The sequence below is a fragment of the Carica papaya genome, chromosome 5 (assembly GCF_054855325.1).
Source record: "Carica papaya isolate Zhongbai chromosome 5, ASM5485532v1, whole genome shotgun sequence".
In the NCBI taxonomy this organism is placed as follows: Eukaryota; Viridiplantae; Streptophyta; class Magnoliopsida; order Brassicales; family Caricaceae; genus Carica; species Carica papaya.
The window spans coordinates 19,474,680-19,493,163 of NC_142313.1; the positions used below are offsets into that span (position 1 = coordinate 19,474,680).

Below are 18,484 nucleotides of genomic sequence, written 5' to 3' on the forward strand. Positions count from 1 at the left end.
TTGAAGTCCATCACGTGGCGAGTATCTTACATAGTAGAACAACAAAAAATGAGGTGCGACCGGTGTTTTGTTCATATAGGCATGAGTCGAGGCGCCGGGGCATTTCTCTTGATATTAGAACTAGAAGCAGAGGTAAGGTGTGCGCACAGCGAAATAAAAAATGGGAGGGGAGAGAGAAAGAGAAGGGGCATATGTATTTGCAGTGCAAACAAGAAAGGGTGCGATCATACTAGCACTAGTTTACCGGATCCCATCAGAACTCTACAAAAAAGCTTGGGCGTGAGTAGTACTAGGATGGGTGACCTCATGGGATGTCCTCGTGTTGCACCCTTCTTTTTGCAGATGGGGCATTAAACATTATGTGGGACCGAAGCGATGGTCCACCGGTTCATTAACAAAAGTGAGCCACGGCACTAGGGCATTTTGCTTAAGATTTTTTGCGTATTCAACTAAAGCCCCTCACGTGATGAAAGTGTCATTGCGAACATCTTAAATAGTATAACAACAAAAAATGAGGTGCGACGGGCGATGCCTTCATATGGGCATGGGTCGAGGCACCAGGGCATTTCGCTTGATATTAGAACTCGAAGTAGAGGTGAGGTGCACGCACAACGAAACAAATGACGGGAAGGGAGAGGGAAGGAGAAGGGGCATATGTATTTGCGACGTAAAATAGAAAGGGTGTGATCATACCAGCACTAGTTCACCGGATCCCATCAGAACTCCACAGTTGTGTTCTTGGGTGAGAGTAGTACTAGGATGGGTTACCTCTTGGGAAGTTCTCGTGTTGCACCCTTCGTTTTGCTGACGGGGCATTAAACATTACGCAGGACTAGAGCGACGATCTGCTGGTTCATTTACAAACGTGAGTCACGGTGCTAGGGCATTTTGCTTAAGATTTTTTGCGTATTCAACTAAAGCCCCTCACGTGATGAGAGTGTCATTGCGAGCATCTTAAATAGTAGAACAACAAAAAATGAGGTGCGGCGGGCGATCCCTTCGTATGGGCATGGGTCGAGACGCCAGGGCATATCACTTGATATTAGAACTCGAAGCAGAGGTGAGATGCTCGCACAACGAAATAAATGACAGGAAGGGAGAGGGAAGGAGAAGAGGCATATGTATTTGCGGTGCAAAATAGAAAGGGTGTGATCATACCAGCACTAGTTCATCGGATCCCAATAGAACTCCACAGTTATGCATTCTTGGGCGAGAGTAGTACAAGGATGGGTTACCTCTAGGAAGTTCTCGTGTTGGACCATTCTTTTTGCAGTGGGGGTGCTAAACATTACGCGGGACTGGAGTGATAGTCTGCCGGTTCATTCATAAACGGGAGTCACGGTGCTGGGGCATTTTGCTTAATATTTTTTACGCATTTAACTAAAACTCATCACGTGATGAGAGTGTCATTGCGAGCATCTTAAATAGTAGAACCACGAAAAATAAGGTGCAATGGGCAATCCATTCATATGGGCATAAGTCGAGGCACTTGAATATTTCGCTTGATATTAGAACTAGAAGCTGAGATGAGGTTCGCATACAGCGAAACAATTGATGGGAAGGGAGAGGAAAGGTGAAGTGATATATGTATTTGCGGCGCAAATAAGAAAGGGTGCGATCATACCAGCACTAGTTCTCTAGATCTCATCAGAACTTCACAGTTAAGCATGCTCAGGAGAGAGTAGTACTAGGATTGGTGACCTGCTGGGAAGTCCTCATGTTGCACCATTCTTTTTACAGATGAGGCGTTAAACGTTATGCGGGACCGGAGTGACGATCCACCGGTTCATTCGTAAACATGAGTCACGACGCTAGTGCATTTTGCTTAATATTTTTCATGCATTCAATTAAAACTCATCACGTGATAAGAGTGTTATTACGAGTATCTTATATAGTAGAACAACGAAAATAGAGGTACGGCGGGTGATCCGTTCATATGGGCATGAGTCGAGGCGCCAGAACAATTCGCTTTATATTAGAAGTAGAAGAAGAGGTGAGGTGTGCGTGTACAGCGAAACAAATGACGGGAGGGGGGAGGGGAGAGAAGGGGTATATGTATTTGCAACGTGAACTTGAACGACTATGATCACACCAGGACTAATTCATCAGATCCCATCAGAGCTCCGCATTTTAGTGTTCTTTAGCGAGAGTAGTATTAGGATGGGTGACTTCCTGGGAAGTCCTTGTGTTGCACCCTTTTTTTTGCAACGTTAAACGTTACGTGGAACCAGAACGATAGTCCGCCGATTCATTCATAAATGTGAATCACGGTGCTAGAGAATTTTGCATAATATTTTTTGTGCTTTCAATTAAAGCCCTCATGTGATAAAAGTGTTATTACGAGTGTTTTACATAGTAGAACAACAAAAACAGAGTTGCAGCAGGCAATCTGTTTATATGGGCATGAGTCAAGGCGTCGGGACATTTCTCTTGATATTAGAACTAGAAGTAGAGGTGAGGTGTGCGCGTACAGCAAAACAAATGATGGGAGGGGGGAGGGAAGGAGAAGGGTCACATGTATTTGTAGTGTAGAATGGGACGGGTGCTATCACACCAACACTATTGCACTGAATCCCGTAAGAACTCTACAGTTAAGTGTCCTTTGGTGAGAGTAGTTCTTAGATGGTTCACCTCTTGGAAAGTCCTCGTGTTGAACCTATTTCATTGCACACGAGGAAATAAATGTTACGTGCAAAAGGAACCACGGTCCGTCGATTCATTTGCAGATGTGAGTCGCGACGTTAGGGCATTTTGCTTAATACTTTTTCGTGCATTCATTTATAGTCTACTACTTTATAAGAGTCTCGTTACGAGCATTTTACATAGTAGAATAACGGAAAATGAGGTGCGGCGGGCGATCATTTCATCTTGGCATGAGTCGAGCTATCGGGGCATTTCGCTTGAAACTAGAATTAGAAGAAGAGCTATAAGGTGCATGCACAACGAAAAAAATTATGGGAGGGAGGAGGGAAGGAGAAGGGGTACATGTATTTACAGCGTGAAATAAAATAGGTGTGATCATACCAGCACTAATTAATCGTATCCCATCAGATTTCCACAATGAAGCGTGCTTGAGCGAGAGTAGTACTAGGATGGGTGACCTTCTGTGAAGTTCTCATGTTGCACCATTCTTGTTGTAGATGGGGCGTTAAATGTTATACGGGACCAGAGCGACAGTTCACTGGTTCATTCACAAACGTGAGTCACGGCCGGGGCATTTTGCTTTATATTTTTCGTGCATTCAATTAAAGCCCATCACGTGATAAGAGTGTTATTACGAGTATCTTACATAGTAGAACAAGGAAAACAGAGGTGCGGCAGGCGATCCGTTTATATGGGCATGAGTTGAGGCGTCGGGGCATTTTCTTTGATATTAGAACTAGAAGCACAGGTGAGGTGTGCGCGTAGAGCAAAACAAATGACGGGAGGGTAGAGGGAAGGAGAAGGGCCATATGCATTTGTAGTGTAGAATGGGACGGGTGCTATCAGACAAGCACTATTGCTCTTAATCCTGTAAGAACTCTGGAGTTAAGTGTCCATTGATGAGAGTTGTTCTAAGATGGTTGACTTCTTGGAAAGTCCTCGTGTTGCACCTGTTTCTTTGCACACGAGGCAATAAATGTTACACGTGAAAGGAACCATGGTCCGTCGATACATTTACAAATGTGAGTCGCGGCGTTAGGAAATTTTGCTTAAATAATTTTCGTGCATTCATTTATAGTCAACCACGTTATAAGAGTCTCATTATGAGCATCTTACATAGTAGAACAACAAAAAACGAGGTGCGACAGGTAGACCGTTAATCTGAGCATGAGTCAAGCCGCCACGGTATTTCGCTTGATATTAGAATTAGAAGAAGAGATGCGGAGTGCACGCACAGCAAAAAAAATAATGGGAAGGGGGAGGGAAGGAGAAGGGGTATATGTATTTGCAGCGCAAAATGAAATGGGTGCGATCATAATAGCACTAATTCACTGGATCCCACAAGAACTCCGTAGATAAGCGTTTTTGGGCAAAAATAGTACTAGGATGGATGACCTCCTAGGAAATTATCGTGTTGCACCCTTTTTTTTGTAGACAAAGCGGTAAACGTTACAAAGGGATCGGAGTGACAGTCCACTGATTTATTTACAAACGTGAGTCACGGTGCTGGGGCATTTTTCTTAATATTTTTCGTGCATTCAATTAAAGCTCATCACGTGATAAGAGTGTTATTACGAGTATCTTACATAGTAAAACAATGAAACAGAGATGCGGTGGGCGATCTGTTCATATGGGCATGAGTCGAGGCGCCAGGGTATTTTGCTTGATATTAGAACTACAAGCAGAGGTGAGGTGTGCGAGCAAAGTGAAACAAATGACGGGAGGGGGGAGGGAAGGAAAAGGGGTATATGTATTTGCGGCGCGGAATTGAATGGGTGCGATCATACCAGCACTAATTCACCGGATCCAATCAGCACTCCGCGGTTAAGCGTGCTTGGGTGAGAGTAGTACTAGGATGGGTGACCTCTTAGGAGGTCCCCGTGTTTTACCATTCTTTTTGCAGTCGGGGTGTTAAATATTTTTCAGGACCAGACTGATGGTATGCCGATTCATTCGCAAACATGAGTCACGGTGCCTGAGCATTTTGCTTAATATTTTTCACGTATTCAATTAAAGCCCATCACGTGATAAGAGTGTCCTTGTGAGCATCTTACATAGTAGAACAATGAAAAATGAGGTGCGGCACGATCCATTCATATGGGCATGAGTCGAGGCACCAGGACATTTCGTTTGATATTAGAACTAGATTTAGAGGTGAGGTTCGTGCACAGCGAATCAAATGACGGGAGGGGAGGGGGAACTAGAACGGGTGCGATCATACCAGCACTAATTCACCAGATCCCATCAACACTCCATAGTTAAGCGTGCTGGAGCAAGAGTAGTGCTGGGATTGGTGACCTGCTAGGAAGTCCTCGTGTTTCACCATTCTTTTTGTAGACGGGGGCGTTAAACATTATGCGAGATTGGAGTGACGGTCCGCAGGTTCATTCACAAACGTGAGTCATTGTGCTGGAGCATTTTAATAATATTTTTTGCGCATTTAATTAAAGCCCATCACGTGATAAGACTGTCATTAAGAGTATCTTAGATAGTAGAACAACAAAAAATGAGGTGCAGCGGGCGATCTGTTCATATGGGCATGAGTCGAGGTGCGGGGCATTTCGCTTAATCTTAGAACTAGAAGAAGAGGTGAGGTGCGTGCACAGCGAAACAAATGATGGGAGGTGGGAGAGAAGAAGAAGGGGTATATGTCTTTGCGGCGCAAACTAGAACGGGAGCGATCATAATAGCACTAGTTCACTGGATCCCATAAAAACTCCGCAGTTAAGCGTGTTTGGGCGAGAGTAGTACTAGGATGGTTGATCTCCTAGGAAGTCTTCGTGTTGTACCATTCTTTTTGTAGACGGGGCATTAAACGTTACGTGGGACCGGAGCGATAGTCCGCCGATTCATTCACAAACATGAGTACGGCGCCAGAGCATTTTGCTTAATATTTTTTGCGCATTCAATTAAAGCCTATCACGTGATAAGAGTATCATTACGAGTATCTTACATAGTAAAAAAATAAAAAATGAGGTGCGGCGGGCGATCCGTTCATATGGGCAAGAGTCGAGGTACCAGGGCATTTTGTTTGATATTAGAATTAGAAGCAGAGGTGAGGTACGCGCACAGCGAAACAAATGACAGGAGGGGAGAGGGAAGTAGAAGGAGAATATGTATTTGTGGCACAAACTAGAATGTGTGCGATCATACTAGAACTATTTCTCCAAATCCCATCAGAGCTCCGCAGTTAAGCATGCTTAGGCGAGAGTAGCACTAAGATGGGTGAAACCTCCTGGGAAGTCCTTGTGTTGCACCATTATTTTTTCAGATGGGACGTTAAACGTTACGCGGGACTTGAGCGACAGTTTGCCAGTTCATTCACAAACGTAAGACACGGAGTCTGGGCATTTTGCTTAATATTTTTTACACATTTAATTAAAGCCCATCACGTGATAATAGTGTCATTTTGAGTATCTTCCATAATATAACAACGAAAAATGAGGTGCGGCAGACTGTTCATTCATATGGGAATGAGTCGAGGCACCGGGCATTTCGCTTGATCTTAGAACTAGAAGCAGAGGTGAGGTGCGCACACAGCGAAACAAATGATGGGAGGGGAGAGGGAAGGAGAAGGGGTATATGTATTTGCAACGCAAACTAGAACGGGTGCGATCATACCAGCTTCAGTTCACTAGATCGCATCAGAACTTCACAGTTAAGCGTACTTGGAGAGAGTAGTACTAGGATGGGTAACCTCCTAGGAAGTCCTCGTGTTGCACCCTTCTTTTTGCAGACAGGGCCTTAAAAGTTACGTGAGACCGAAGCGATAGTTTGTCGATTCATTTACAAACTAGAGTCATGGCGCTGGGGCATTTTGCTTAATATTTTTCGAGCATTCAATTAAAGCCTATAACATGATAAGAGTATCACTGTGAGTATCTTATATAGTAGAACAAGGAAAAATGAGGTGCGACGGGCGATCTGTTCATATGGGCATGAGTTGAGGAGCCGAGGCATTTCGCTTGATTTTAAAACTAGAAGTAGAGGTGAAGTGTACGCGTACAATGAAACAAATTACAGGAAGGGGGAGGGAAGAGAAGGGGCACATGCATTTGTAGCATGGAATGGGACGGGTGCAATCAGGCCAGTACTAATGCACCGAATCCCATAAGAACTATGCAGTTAAGTGTCCTTTAGTGAGAGTAATATTAAGATGACTAACCTCTTAGAAAGTCCTCGTGTTATACTTGTTTTTTTTTTCACACGAGACAATAAAAGTTACACGCGACTGAAACTATGGTCTGCTGGTTTATTCGCAAATGTGAATCAAGGCGCTGGGACATTTTACTTGATATTAGAATGAGAAGTAGAGGTGCAGTGTGCACGCACAAGAAAATAAATGACGAGAGGGGGGGCGGGAAGGAAAAGAAGTATGTCTATTTGCAGTGCGTAATGGAAAGGGTGCGATCATGCCAGCATTAATGCACCAGATCCCATCAGAACTCCACAGTTAAATGTGTTTCAGTGAGAGTAGTACTAGGATGGCTGACCTCCTGAGAAGTCCTCGAGTTATACCCATTTTTTTGCAGATGGGGCGTTCGATGTTATGCATGATTGGAACTATAGTCTGTTGGTTTATTCATAAATGTGAGTCAAGGCACCGAGGCATTTTACTTGATATTAGAACGAGAAGCAGAGGTGCAGTGTACAAGCACAAGGAAACAAATGACGGGAAGGGGGGCGGGAAAGAGAAAAAGTATATTTATTTGTAGTGAGTAATGGAAAGGGTGTGATCATACTAGCACTAATGCATCATATTCCATCATAACTCTGCAGTTAAGCGTGTTTGGGCGAGAGTAGTACTAGGATGAGTGACCTCCTTGGAAGTGCTCGTGTTGCACCTGTCTTTTTGCGGACAGGGCGTTAAATGTTACACGCGACTGGAGCCATAGTCCACTGGTTCATTTGCCGGCGTGAGTCGCCGCACTAGGGCATTTTGCTTAATTTTTGTGTGTACTCATTTATAGTCCACCACGTGATAAAAGAGTCATTATGAACATCTTACATTGTAGAACAACGAAAAAAAGGGTGTTGTAGGTGGCCCTTTAATCTAGGCATGAGTCGAAGCGCTGGAGCATTTTGCTTGATATTAGAACTAGAAACAGAGATGTAGTGTGCGCGTACAGCAAAACAAATGACGGGAGAGGGAAGAAAATGAGAAAGGGTATATGTATTTGCAATGCGGAATGGAAGGGGTGCGATCATACCAGCACTAATGCACCGGATCCCATCCAACTATGCAGTTAAGCATGCTTGGGCGAGAGTAGTACTAGGATCGGTAACCTTCTGAGAAGTCCTCGTGTTGCAGTGTCTTTTTACAAATGGGGCGTAAAATGATACACGTGATCAGAGCCACAATCTGCTAGCGTGAGTCGCGTCGCCAAAAAATTTTGCTTACTATTTTTTCGTGCATTCATTTACAGTCTACCACATGAACAAGTGTCATTACGAGCATCTTACATAGTAGAATAAAGAAAAATGAGGTACGGTGGGCGGTTCTTTCTTCTGGGCATGGGTCGAGGCGTCGGGACATTTCATTTGATATTAGAACTATAAACAGAGGTGTGGTGTGTGCACACAGCGAAAAAAAATGACAAGTGGGGGAAGGGAAGGAGAAGGGGTATATGTATTTGTAGCGCGGAATGGAAGGGGTACAATCATTCTAGCACTAATACACCGGATTCCATCGAACTCCGTAGTTAAGCATGCTTGGGCGAGAGCAGTACTAGGATGGGTGACCTCTTAGGAAGTCCTCATATTGCATCTGTCTTTTTACAGACGAGGCTTTAAATGTTACATGCGATCGGAGCCACAGTCCGCCGACATGAGTAGCGACGTTGAAACATTTTGCTTAATATTTTAGGTGCACTTATTTATAGTCCACCACGTGATAAGAGTCTCATTACAAGAGTCTTGCGTAGTAGAACAACGAAAAAAGAGGTGCAGCAGGCCTCCGTTCTTCTGGGCGTGAGTCGTAGCAACATGGCATTTCGCTCTATATTAGAACTAGAAGCAGAGATGCGGTATACCCGCACAGTGAAATAAATGATGGGAGGGGGGAGGGAAGGAGAAGGGCTATATGTATTTGCAACTGGGAATGGGACAGTTACGATCATACAAACACTAATGCGCAGGATCCCATCACAACTTTGTAGTCAAGTGTGCTTGGGCGAGATTAGTTCTAGGATGGGTGACCTCCTGAAAAGTTCTCGTGTTGAATCCATCGTTTTATAGACGGGGTGTTAAACATTAAGCACGATCAGAGCCACAGTCTACTAGTGTGAGTCGCAGGGCCTGAAAATTTTGCTTAATATTTTTCGTGCATTCATTTATAGTCCACCACGTGATAAGAGTGACATTACTAGTATCTTACATAGTATAACAACGAAAAATGAGGTGCGGTGGGCGATCCGTTCATCTGGGCATGAGTCGAGGCACTAGAGTATTTCGCTTGATATTATAACTAGAAAAAGAGGTGTGGTGTGTTCACACAAGGAAACAAATGACGGGAGGGGGGAGGGAAGCAGAAGGGGTATATGTACTTGTAGTGTAGATTGGAAGGGGTGCGATCATACTTGCACTAATGCACTGGATCCCATCAAATTTCGTAGTTAAGTGTGCTTGGGCGGAAGTAATACTAGGATGGGTGACCTCCTGAAAAGTCCTCGTGTTCCACTCGTCTTTTTGCTGATGGGACGTTAAACATTATGAGCGATTAGAGCCATTGTCCCTCGAGTGAGTCGCGACACCAAGATATATTGCTTAATATTTTTTGTGCATTCATTTATAGTTCACCACATGATAAGAGTGTCATTACGAGCATCTTACATAGTAGAATAACGAAAAATGAGGTGCAGCGGGTAGTTCATTCATGTGGGCGTGAATCGATGTACTAGAGCATTTTGCTCTATATTAGAACTATAAGCAGAGGTGCGGTGTTTGCGCATAGCGAAATAAATAACAGGGGGGGAGGGAGGGAGAAGAGGTGTGATCATACTAGCACTAATGCACTGGATCCCATCGAACTCGGTAGTTGAGCATGCTTTGACGAGAGTAGTACTAGGATGGATGACCTTCTCGAAAATCCTCGTGTTGCACACCATTTTTTTACGGATGGAGTGTTAAACGTTATGCGCGATAGGAGCCATAGTCCGCCGACGTGAGTCCCGGCGGTAGAATATTTTGCTTAATATTTTTCGTGCATTCATTTATAGTCCACCACATTATAAGAGTGTTATTATGAGCATCTTACATAGTAGAACAATGAAAAACGAGGTACGACGGTCTGCCGGTTCATTCACAAACATGAGTCACGGCGCTGGGACATTTTGTTTAATATTTTTTGCGTATTTAATTGAAGCCCATCATGTGATAAGAGTGTCTTTGCGAGCATATTACATAATAGAACAACAAAAAATGAGGTACGGCGCTATCTGTTCATATGGGCATGAGTTGAGGCACCGAGTATTTCGCTTGATATTAGAATTAGATGCAGAGGTAAGGTGTGCGCACAGCAAAACAAATGACGGGAGGAGAGAGGGAAGGAGAAGGGTTATATGTACTTGGGGTGCAAACTAGAATGGGTGCGATCATACCAGCACTAGTTCACCGGATCCCATCAGAACTCCGCAGTTAAGTGTGCTTAAGCGAGAGGTGTACTACGATGGTTGATCTCTTGGGAAGTTCTCGTGTTGCACACTTCTTTTTGCAGAGGGGGTGTTAAACATTCAACGGGACCGGAGCGATGGTCCGCTGGTTTATTTACAAACGTGAGTCACAGTACAGGGGCATTTTACTTAATATTTTTCTAACATTCAATTAAAGTCCATCACGTGATAACAGTGTCATTGCGAGCATCTCAAATAGTAAAACAAAAAAAAAGAGGCAGCGAGCGATCCGTTCATATGGGCATGAGTCGAGGTGCCAGGGCATTTCGCTTGATATTAGAACTAGAAGAAGAGGTGAAGTTCCCGCACAGTGTAATAAATGACGGGAGGGGAGAATGAAGGAGAAGGGGTATATGTATTTGTGGCACAAACAAGAATGGGTGCGATCATACCAGCACTAGTTAACTAGATCCCATCATAACTTTGCAGTTAAACGTGCTTGGGCGAGACTCGTACGAGGATCGATGATCTCCTGGGAAGTTCTCGTGTTGCACCCTTTTTTTTTGCAGACGGGGCGTTAAACATTACACGAGACTGAAGCGACAGTCTGCCAGTTCATTTGAAAATGTGAGTCACGGCACCAGGTCATTTTGCTTAATATTTTTTCAATATTCAATTGAAACCCATCACATGATAATTGTATCATTGCGAGCATCTTAAAAGTAGAATAACAAAAAATGAGGTGCGGCAGGTGATCCATTTGTATGGGCATGTGTCGAGGTGTCGGGGTATTTCGGTTGATATTAGAACTAGAAGGAGAGGTGAGGTGCACGCACAGCGAAACAAATGATGGTAGGGGAGAGGGAAGGAGAGGGAGCATATGTATTTGCAGTACAAATAAAAAAGGGTGCGATCATACTAGCAATAATTCATTAGATCCCATCAGAACTTCACAGTTAAGTGTGCTTGAGAGAGAGTAGTATTAGGATGGGTGACCTTCTAGGAAGTCCTCGTATTGCACCATTCTTACGAAAAATGAGGTGCGACGGGCGATTCGTTCATATGTGCATGAGTCGAGGCACTGGGACATTTCGCTTGATATTAGAACTAGAAGTAGATGTGAAGTGCGCGCACAGAGAAACAAATGATGAGAGGGGAGAGTGAAGGAGAAGGGATATATGTATTTGCAGCACAAACCAAAATGGGTGCGATCATACCAACACTAGTTCACCGGATCCCATCAGAACTCCACAGTTAAGCGTGTTTGGGAGAGAGTAGTATTAGGATGGGTGACCTCCTGGGAAGTCCTTGTGTTGCATAAGTCTTTTTGCAAACGGGGCGTTAAACGTTACGTGGGACTAGAGCGACAGTTCGTCGGTTAATTCGCAAATGTGAGTCACAATGCTGGAACATTTTTCTTAATATTTTTTGCACATTTAATTAAAACCCATCACGTGATAAGAGTGTCATTGCGAGCATCTTAAATAATAGAACAATGAAAAATGAGGTGCGGCGGGGATCCATTTATATGGGCATGAGTCGAGGTGCCGGGGCATTTCGCTTGATATTAGAATTAGAAGCAGAGGTGAAGTGCGCACACATCGAAACAAATGATGGGAGGGGAGAGGGAAGGGGAAGGGGTATATGTATTTGCGACGCAAAATAGAATGGATGCGATCATACCAGCACTAGTTCGCCGGATCCCATCAGAACTCCGTAGTTAAACATTTTTAGGAGAGAGTAGTACTAGGATGGGTGACCTTTTGGGAAGTCCTCGTGTTGTACCCTTTTTTTTTAAGACGGGGCAAACGTTACGTAGGATCGAAGTAATGGTCCGCTGGTTCATTCACAAACATGAATCACGGCGCCAGAGCATTTTGCTTAATATTTTTGTGCATTCAATTAGTGCCCATCACGTGATAAGAGTGTTATTGCGAGTATCTTACATAGTAGAACAACGAGAACAGAGGTGTGGTAGGCGATCCGTTCATATGGGCATGAGTCGAGGCGCCGGGGTATTTCGCTTGATATTAGAACTAGAAACAGAGGTGAGGTATGCGCGTATAACAAAACAAATGATGGGAGGGAGGAGGGAAGGAGAAGGGGCACATGCATTTGTAGCGAGGAATGGGACGGGTGCGATCAGACCACCACTAATGCACCAAATTCCATAAGAACTCTGCAGTTAAGTATCCTTTGGTGAGAGTAGTACTAACATGATTGACCTCTTGGAAAGTTCTTGTGTTGCACCTATTTTTTTGCACACAAGACAATAAACCATTATGCGTGACCGGAACCACAGTCCGTCGGTTCATTCGCAAACATTAGTCACATTGTCAGGGTATTTTACTTAATATTTTTCATGCATTCATTTATAGTCCACCACGTGATAAGAGTATCCTTACGAGCATCTTACACAGTAGAAAAATGAAAAATGAGTTGCGGCGCGATATGTTCATATGGGCATGAGTCGAGGCGTGGGGCATTTCGCTTGATATTAGAACTAGAAGATGAGGTGAGGTGCGCGCACAGTAAAAAAAATGACGAGGGAGGGGGGAGGAGAAAGGGTATATGTTTTTGTAGCGTAAACTAGAATGGAAGCGATCATACCAGTATTAGTTCACCGAATCCCATTAGAATTCCGCAGTTAAGCGTGCTTGGATGAGAGTAGTACTAGGATGGTTGACCTCCTAGGAAGTCCTCATGTTGTACCCTTCTTTTTGCAGACGGAGCATTAAACGTTACGTGGGACCGAAGCGACAATTCACCTGTTCATTCGCAAATGTGAGTCACGACGCCAGGGTATTTTGCTTAATATTTTTTGCGCATTCAATTAAAGCCTATAACATGATAAGAGTGTCATTATGAGTATCTTACATAGTAGAAAAAAAAGAAGAAGTACGGCGGGCAATCCGTTTATATGGGCATGAGTCAAGGCACTGCGGCATTTCACTTGATAGTAGAACTAGAAGCAGAGGTGAGGTGCGCGCACAGCAAAAAAAATGACGGGAGGGGAAAGGGAAGGAGAAGGGGAATATGTATTTGCAGCACAAATTAGAACGTTGGCTATAATACCAGCACTATTTTCCCGGATCCTATCAAAGCTCTGCAGTTAAGTGTGTTTGGCGGAGAGTAGTACTGAGGTGGGTGACCTCCTGGGAAGTCCTCGTATTGCACCATTCTTTTTACAGATGGGGTATTAAACGTTACGCAGGACCTGAGCGATAGTTTGCCGGTTCATTCGCAAGCGTGAGTCATGGTGCCGGGATATTTTTCTTAATATTTTTCACACATTCAATTAAATTCCATCACGTGATAAGAATATCATTTCGAGTATCTTACATAATAGAACAACGAAAAACGAGGTATGGTGGGCTATCCGTTAATATGGGCATGAGTCAAGGCACCGGTATTTCGCTTGATATTAGACCTAGAAGCACAGGTGAGGCACGCACACAGCAAAACAAATGATGGGAGGGGAGAGGGAAGGAGAAGGGGTATATGTCAGGTATATGTCTTTGCGGCGCAAACTAGAATAGGTGCGATCATACCAACTCTAGTTCATAGGATCCTATCAGAACTTCATAGTTAAGCATGCTTGGGCGAGAGTAGTACTAAGATGGGTGACCTCCCTTGAAGTCCTCATGTTGCACCCTTCTTTTTGAACACGGGCTGTTAAACATTACGCGGGACTAGAGCAGTGGTCCGCCGGTTCATTCGCAAATGAGAGTCACGGCGTCGGGACATTTTGCTTAATATTTTTTGCTCATTTAATTAAAGCCCATAACGTGATAAGAGTATCATTACGAGTATCTTACATAGTAAAACAACGAAAAACGAGGTGCTACAGGTGATCCGTTTATATAGGCATGAGTTAAGGCACTAGGGCATTTTGCTTGATATTAGAATTAGAAGCAGAGGTGAGTTGCGCACACAGTGAAACAAATGACGGGAGGGGAAAGGGAAGGAGAAGGGATATATGTATTTGCGGCGTAAATTAAAACGGGTGCGATCATACAAGCACTAGTTCATCGGATCCCATCAAAACTCTGTAGTTAAGTATGCTTGGGCGAGAGTAATATTTGGATGGGTGACCTGCTGGGAAGTTCTCGTGTTGCACCCTTCTTTTTGCAGATAGGGCGTTAAACGTTATGCAGGACCGGAGCGATGGTTCACCGGTTCATTCGCAAACGTGAGTGACGGTGTCGGGACATTTTGCTTAAATTTTTTTGTGTATTCAATTAAAATCCATCACGTAATAAGAGTGTTATTACGAGTATCTTACATAATAAAACAACGATAACAGAGGTGTGGCGGATGATCCGTTCATACGGGCATGAGTCGAGGTGCCGGTGCATTTCGCTTGATATTAGAACTAGAAGCAAATGTGCGGTGTGCGTGCACAGCGAAACAAATGACAAGAGGGGAAGGGAAGGAGAAGGGATATATATATTTAAAGAACGAATTAGAATATGTTTGATCATACCAGAACTAATTCACTGGATCTCATCAAAACTCCGTAGTTAAGTGTGCTTAGGCAGGAGTAGTACGAAGATGGGTGACCTCTTAGGAAGTCCTCATGTTGCACCATTCTTTTCGCAGACAAGGCGTTAAACATTAAACAGGACTGGAGCGATAGTCATCGGTTCGTTCGTAAACGTGAGTCACGGTGCCGGGGCATTTTGCTTAATATTATTCGTGCATTCAATTATAGCCCACCATGTGATAAGGTGTTATTACGAGTATCTCACATAGTAGCACAACGAAAATAGAGGTGCGGTGGGCGATTCATTCATCTGGGCGTGAGTCAAGGCGCCAGGGCATTTTGCTTGATATTAAAACTAGAAACAGAGGTGAGGTGTGCGTGTATAGTAATACAAATGATTGGAGGGGGGAGGGAAGCTGAAGTTGCACATGCATTTGTAGTGGGGAATGGGACGTGCGCGATCAATGCAGCACTAATGAACTGAATCCCATAAGAACTCTGCAGTTAAGTGTCCTTGGAATCCCACTAAATCCTCGTGTTGCACCTGTCTTTTTTCAGATGGAGAGTTAAACATTACGCACAACTAGAGATGCGGTCCACCATTTCATTCGTTGGCGTGAGTCTTGGCTCCATGGCATTTTGCTTCATATTTTTTATGCATTCATTTATAGTCCACCATGTGATAAGAGTGTCATTACGAGTAGCTTAGATAGAAGAATAAAAAAAATGAGGTGTGGGGAACAATCCATTTATCTGGGCACGAGCCGAGTCGCGTGAGCATTTCGCTTGATATTAGAATTAAAAGCAAAGGTGCGAGGTGTGTGCACAACGAAAAAGATGATGAGAGGGGAGAGGGAAGGAGAAAGGGTATATCTATTTATAGCGCGAAATGGAACGAGTGTGATCATACCAGCACTAATTCACAAGATCTCATCAGAACTCCGCAGTTAAGCATTTTTTAGCGAGAGTAGTACTAGGATAGGTGACCTCCTAGGAAGTCCTCGTGTTGAACGTTACGCAGGACAGAAACGACGATCCGCTAGTTCATTCACAAAGGTGAGTCACGGTGTCGGGGCATTTCGCTTAATATTTTTTGTGCATTCTATTAAAGCCCATCACATGATAAAAATGTTATCACGAGTATCTTATATAATAGAACAATGAAAACAGAGGTGCGGCAGGTGATCCGTTCATATGGGCATGAGTCGAGGCGCTGGGGCATTTCGCTTGATATTAGAACTAGAAGCAGAGGTGAGGTGTACGCGCATAGCGAAACAAATGATGGGAGGGGGGATGGAAGGAGAAGGGGCACATACACTTGTAGCGCAAATGGGATAGGTGCGATAATACCAGCACTAATGCATCGAATCCTATAAGAACTCCGCAATTAAGTATCCTGGGTGAGAGAAGTACTAAGATGGTCGACCTCTTGGAAAGTTCTCGTGTTGTACCTATTTTTGTGTAAATGAGGAAATAAACATTACGTGCGACCAAAACCACCGTTTGTCAGTTTATTCACAAACGTGAGTCGCGGCATTAGAGCATTTTGCTTAATATTTTTCGTGCATTCAATTAAAGGCCATCACTTGATAAGAGTGTTATTACGAGTATCTTACATAGTAGAACAACAAAAATAGAACTGCGGCGAGCGATCCATTCATATGGGCATGAGTCGAGGCGCCGGGGCATTTAACTAGATATTGGAACTAGAAGCGGAGGTGAGGTGTGCGCGTACAGCGAAACAAATGACGGGAGGGGGGAGGGAAGGAGAAGGGGCACGTGCATTTGTAGTGCAGAATGGGACGGGTGCGTTCAAACCAGCACTAATGCACTGAATCCCATAAGAACTCTACAGTTAAGTGTCCTTTGGTGAGAGTAGTACTAGGATTGTTGACCTCTTGGAAAGTCCTCGTGTTACACCTGTTTTTTTGCACACGAGGAAATAAATGTTACGCGCGACTAAAATCACGGTTTGTCGGCTCATTCGCAAATGTGAGTCGCAGTATCTGGGCATTTTGCTTAATATTTTTCGTGCATTCATTTCATCTGGGCGTGAGTCGAGACACCGTGACATTTTGCTTGATATTAGAATTAGAAGCAGAGGTGCGGGGTGCATGCACAACGAAAAAAATAACGAGGGGGAGGGGAGGAGAAGGGGTATAGATATTTGTAGCGCAAAATGGAACTGGTGCGATCATACAAGCATTAATTCACCGGATCCCATCAGAACTCTGGAGTTAAGCATTTTTGGGCGAGAGTAGTACTAAAATGATAGACCTCTTAGAAAGTCCTCATGTTGCACCCTTCTTTTTTCACACGAGGCAATAAACGATACACACGATCGGAACCACGGACATTCGCAAACGTGAGTCGCAACGTCAGGGTATTTTGCTTAAAATTTTTTGTGCATTAATTTATAGTCCACCACGTTATAAGAGTGTTATTATGAGCATCTTACATAATAGAACAACGAAAAATGAGGTGCAGCGGGCGGTTCGTTCATCGGGCGTGAGTCAAGCCGCCAGGGTATTTCGCTTGATACTAGAATTAAAAGAAGAGGTGCAGGGTGCACGCACAGCGAAAATAATGATAGTGAGGGGGAGGGAAGGAGAAGGGGTATATGTATTTGCAGCGTGAAACAAGTGCAATCATTCCAGCACTAATTCACTGAATCCCATCAGAACTCCGCAGTAACCATTTTTGGGCGAGAGTAGCATTAGGATAGGTGACTTCCTGGGAAGTCCTCATGTTGCACCCTTCTTTTTATAGACGAGGCGTTAAACGTTGCGCTTGGCATCGGGGCATTTTGCTTAATATTTTTTATGCATTCAATTAAAACCCATCACGTGATAAGAATATTATTATGAGTATCTTACAAAGTAAAATAATAAAAACAGAGGTGCAGCGGGCGATCCGTTCATACGGGCATGAGTCGACGCATCGGAGCATTTCGTTTGATATTAGAACTAGAAGCAGAGATGAGGTGTGCGTGCACAACGAAACAAATGACGGGAGGGGGGAGGGAAGGAGAAGCAGCACATGCACTTGTAGTGCAAAACTGGACGGGTGCGATAATACCAGCACTAATGCACTGAATCCCATAAGAACTCTGCAATTAAGATTCCTTGGGTGAGATTAGTACTAAGATGGTTAACCTATTGGAAAGTCCTCGTGTTGCACCTATTTTTGTGCACATGAGGAAATAAACGTTACACACGACCAGAACAACAGTCTGTCGGGTCATTCACAAATGTGAGTCGTGGCATCAAGGCATTTTGCTTAATATTTTTCATGCATTTATTTATATTCCACCACGTGATAAGAGTGTCATTACGAGCATCTTACATAGCAGAGCTATGAAAAATGAGGTGTGACAGGCTGTCCGTTAATCTGGGCGTGAGTCGACCTGCCGGGGCATTTTGCTTGATATTAGAACTAGAAGCAGAGGTGAGGTGTGCGCGTACAGTGAAATAAATGACGGAAGGGGGGAGGGAAGGAGAAGAGGCACATGCATTTGTAGCGCGGAATGGGACGGCTGCGATCATACTAGCACTAATTTGTCAGATCCCATCAGAACTCTGCAGTTAAGAATTTTTGGGCGAGAGTGGTACTAAGATGGGTGACCTCCTGGGAAGTCCTCGTGTTGCACCCTTCTTTTTTTTAGACGGAGCATTAAACATTACGTGGGATCAGAGCGACGGTCTGCCGGTTCATTCACAAACGTGAGTCACAGCACCAGGGCATT

The 18,484-nt window shown here is 44.0% G+C and overlaps 10 pseudogenes; all 10 read left to right on the plus strand.

Annotated features, from left to right (window-relative positions):
• The first annotated feature begins 216 nt into the window (after window positions 1-216).
• On the plus strand, window positions 217-331 carry LOC148254560 (5S ribosomal RNA; annotated as a pseudogene).
• Window positions 332-679: 348 nt separating this feature from the next.
• On the plus strand, window positions 680-796 carry LOC148254561 (5S ribosomal RNA; annotated as a pseudogene).
• A 3,151-nt stretch (window positions 797-3,947) lies between these two features.
• Window positions 3,948-4,066, plus strand: LOC148254562 (5S ribosomal RNA; annotated as a pseudogene).
• Window positions 4,067-4,416: 350 nt separating this feature from the next.
• Window positions 4,417-4,535, plus strand: LOC148254563 (5S ribosomal RNA; annotated as a pseudogene).
• Window positions 4,536-10,227: 5,692 nt separating this feature from the next.
• On the plus strand, window positions 10,228-10,346 carry LOC148254564 (5S ribosomal RNA; annotated as a pseudogene).
• A 1,110-nt stretch (window positions 10,347-11,456) lies between these two features.
• On the plus strand, window positions 11,457-11,575 carry LOC148254565 (5S ribosomal RNA; annotated as a pseudogene).
• Window positions 11,576-11,922: 347 nt separating this feature from the next.
• LOC148254566 (5S ribosomal RNA) lies at window positions 11,923-12,041 on the plus strand (annotated as a pseudogene).
• Window positions 12,042-12,849: 808 nt separating this feature from the next.
• On the plus strand, window positions 12,850-12,968 carry LOC148254567 (5S ribosomal RNA; annotated as a pseudogene).
• A 1,289-nt stretch (window positions 12,969-14,257) lies between these two features.
• On the plus strand, window positions 14,258-14,376 carry LOC148254568 (5S ribosomal RNA; annotated as a pseudogene).
• A 3,896-nt stretch (window positions 14,377-18,272) lies between these two features.
• LOC148254569 (5S ribosomal RNA) lies at window positions 18,273-18,391 on the plus strand (annotated as a pseudogene).
• Window positions 18,392-18,484: the final 93 nt, after the last annotated feature.